The sequence below is a fragment of the Schistocerca cancellata genome, chromosome 10, assembly GCF_023864275.1.
Source record: "Schistocerca cancellata isolate TAMUIC-IGC-003103 chromosome 10, iqSchCanc2.1, whole genome shotgun sequence".
NCBI classification, from domain to species: Eukaryota; Metazoa; Arthropoda; class Insecta; order Orthoptera; family Acrididae; genus Schistocerca; species Schistocerca cancellata.
In genome coordinates, this window is record NC_064635.1 from 21111198 (window position 1) to 21114947 (window position 3750).

Below are 3750 nucleotides of genomic sequence, written 5' to 3' on the forward strand. Positions count from 1 at the left end.
TATGTAACAATACCCGGAGTGGGTTACCTGAGTTTGTTGAAAGTCTGCTATTCTTAGCTTTCTCCCTCCATTCTGTTTTACTGCCACTCTATTTTGTAATTATATTTTAGTGATGTAGAATGTGCTATGTTATAGCAAACTGCAACTGTCACCATACTCGCTGAATCTAGCCTAATATTGTAGAGTGTGTTTGTGGTATGTGAATTGCGTAATGCACAACAGAAATGGGGAAATAGGAAGAGAATATAGTGTTCTTCTGATTATAGTTCCTGGCACTGTCCAGTCATATGTAGCACAGTGAAAGAAATGTTTGAGGCATGATTCATGTTTCTGAAATAAACTTCTGTATGCACATACAAAGAAAAAAAATTCCAGTATTTTGACTTTATTTAAATGTTCCAAGATTTATTAGAATTTTGTATGTGACTAAAACATTGTTTCAAACATTGGATTTCACTGGGCTACATATGAGTGCTTGTACCTGAATGCTTAGTGTTAATATGATTTGTCAGTTGTGGATCAGTTGAATAACATTTGTTGTTTTAGGTAGGTGTTTTTTTTCCATAATGAAAAACTCATTTCCAAATTTTAGTGTCATTTTTCCGGAGTACAAATACAATAATTGTTATTCATGTGATCTGCAGCTGTTACAATTAGTGAAATCTGTTAATAAAATAATTTGATAGGAAATGAATGCAGCATTGCTTGTATAGTAAAGTGGCATACAGAAATGTTAAAACTTCCTGACTTTCTGGGTGGTGTGACGATATTTTAATTGTAAAAATGTTGTAGAGGTGGGCACTTTCTTTGTGTGGTTTATTATTTCTGAATATGCAGAGACACATATAATTATGATATATAAATGAATAAATACTAATCATCTATGTCATTGTGAAAATAAAAATTTATTTTATAAAATTTTGTTTGCCTTATTGTGTACAAGTATTTCATTGAATTGTTCATCTCTCTGTACAATCTACTGAATGAAATGATGCAGTGGTCAAGTCACTGTAGTCAAATTCAGGAGGATCAGTGTCAAATCATTGCCTATGTCCCCTGATATTGGTTTTAAGTGGTTCCCTGAGAAACATCAGCTGAACATTGGTGTGAGTCTTGTAATGAGCTGCAGTGTCACATACAAAGATGGATACTAGGTGCAGGGAAGAAATTGGAAGTAATATTGGATTATTAAGTACTAGTTTTGAATTAAGATGCACTGACAATGAGTTTCAGATTATTTGTGGGTTGATGTTGAGAATTAAAACGTGAAATAAATCACACCCTAAACACAGAAAAGTGCAACAAGGTTGAGAAAATAATTATCATCAGATGGAAAGGAGGCAAAAATGGTTCAAATGGCACTGAGCACTATGCGACTTAACTTCTGAGGTCATCAGTCGCCTAGAACTTAGGACTAATTAAACCTAACTAACCTAAGGACATCACACACATCCATGCCCGAGGCAGGATTCGAACCTGTGACCGGAGCGGTCGCTCAGCTCCAGACTGTAGCGCCTAGAACTGCACGGCCACTCCGGCTGGCGGAAAGGAGGCAGTGGTGTACATTAAGTGAATACTAAAATTATATGCAGTTACATGTAATTTAAAAGAAATTACAGGAAAAAGCATTAAAAACTGGACATCAGTTGGCTATGGAAGAAAACTGAGAATATCAAAGAATGTGATGTACGAGGAGACCAAGTCAGTGGGAACAGCAAGCAATCATAGTATGTATCGGTTCACTCCCACATCCGGCCATCCTGTTTTAGGTTTTCTGTGATTTCCCTAAATTGCTTCAGGCAAATGCCAGGATGGTTCCTTTGAAAGGGCATGGCCGACTTCCTTCCCTAATCTGATGAGACCGTTGACCTCGCAGTTTGGTCTCCTCCCTCCGAATCAAACCCAACCCTTAACATCCACCATCCGTCCTACTCCAGGTTACATCTATCTCATTTTTTCCTGCATTGTTGATGTATTCATTCATTATATTTCATAGGTTCCATAACTATTAGAAACTACAGTAATAATTAATTATTATTAAATTGCTACAAATTATTTGTGCTTACTCAAGGAAAGTATAACACGCCAAAATAAATGAGATCTGCTACTTAAAAAGATAAAAAAAAAGTGCCACTTTTTCATTTACCGATATGAAATAGTTGCTCTTATTGTTAGCGAAAGATATACCCTGACTGATACTTATCATAGAACAGAAGTTTCTGAGCTATAAGAACGCACATATCTTTACGGTAAGTACTGATACTTGTCTCACAGCTTAACGTGAATCTTCAGTTTTGTGTTTAATTTCTCTTTTAGTTTATAGTAATTCTCAATGTCTGCCAAATCAAATAAAACTAAACTGAAAATCATAATGCAAAATCACACTCTGAACTCTTAGACAGAGAGGCAGAATATACGTGCAAATTTTTACGATTGTGCAAAGCCCTGCTCACACGGAACAGATGTTTACTATTAGAAATGAATACCGTTAAGAAGTAATGCACTGGAAAGTGTGTGTAAGTATACAAAGTTCGTTGATGTGCCTTTGCCAAGATGTGCAGCAACTTGCGATGCCCAATACTATTACTGTTAGATTTCTTTACTGTAGCTGCATTATCCAGAGAGAATTACGTAAGCCGGAAATGAAAACATACATGATACGTTCGCATCCTTGTCTTTAAGTGATTGTGTTTTTAATGTGGAGTGTTTTTAATGTGAAGTGTTACCTCTGTTCATTGACATATCAGCTGTCAGCTGTTCAGTATTACTACTGTAAAATTTGATTCTAAACTGTTATGGTGTTACCTTTTTATATTAGATTCCTTTCTGAACTGAGCTGTTCCTTCACTTGAATCACTACATGTTTTCAATTCTGCATCTCCTAGTCATTACAGTATTGTCATCCCTGTTGATGTTTAGAAATGAATGCTTTATTTCAGTATTTTATTAGTGATATTGCTATCTTAATCATGAAATTAGTATACATTTACCTAGTGTAAATGTTCACACTGCAGCCACACTTCCAGGGTAATCAAAAACTAAAATAATTGAATCTCATGACTCTGAGCTACTTGAATAACAGTGTTTTGGGGAAAGTATTAAATACTTGGCTTTCATAAACAACACAACTTTGAAGTAAGCAGAATGAAGCCAAAGCACCATTTGCCTGATGAACTGCAGTGGAGGGTCATAGAGAGATGGAGGCAGTCAAACTCGAAGATAACTGTTCACATTTTTATGACTACTTATTCCACATACATAAAGGGTCTGTACGATGGAAATTGTGGAACAAAATGTGTGAATGAATACTGTCTGAAGACTGTGCCAACACAGTTTTTACATCTAAACAGAGCTGAACATTGATATTTACAAAATTTTGATGTGTGTGTTTAAACATCTACTTCTACATCTATATAGATATTCTGCAAGCTGCTATGCAGTGTGTGGCAGAGGGTACCCTGTACCACTACTAGTCATTTCTGTTCCTGTTCCACCAGCAAATAGAGTGAGGGAAAAACGACTATCTATATGCTTCCACGTGAGTCCTAATTTCTCATATCTTCGTGGTCCTTACATGCAATGTGTGTTGGTGGCAGACAGTAGAATCATGCAGCAGTTAGCCTGCAAATGCCAGTTCTCAAAATTTTCTCTACGGTGTTCCTTGAAAACAGTGTTGCCTTGCCTCCAGGGCTTCTCATTTGAGTTCCTGAATCATCTCTGTAACAGTTACGTGTTGTTCAAAACTACTGG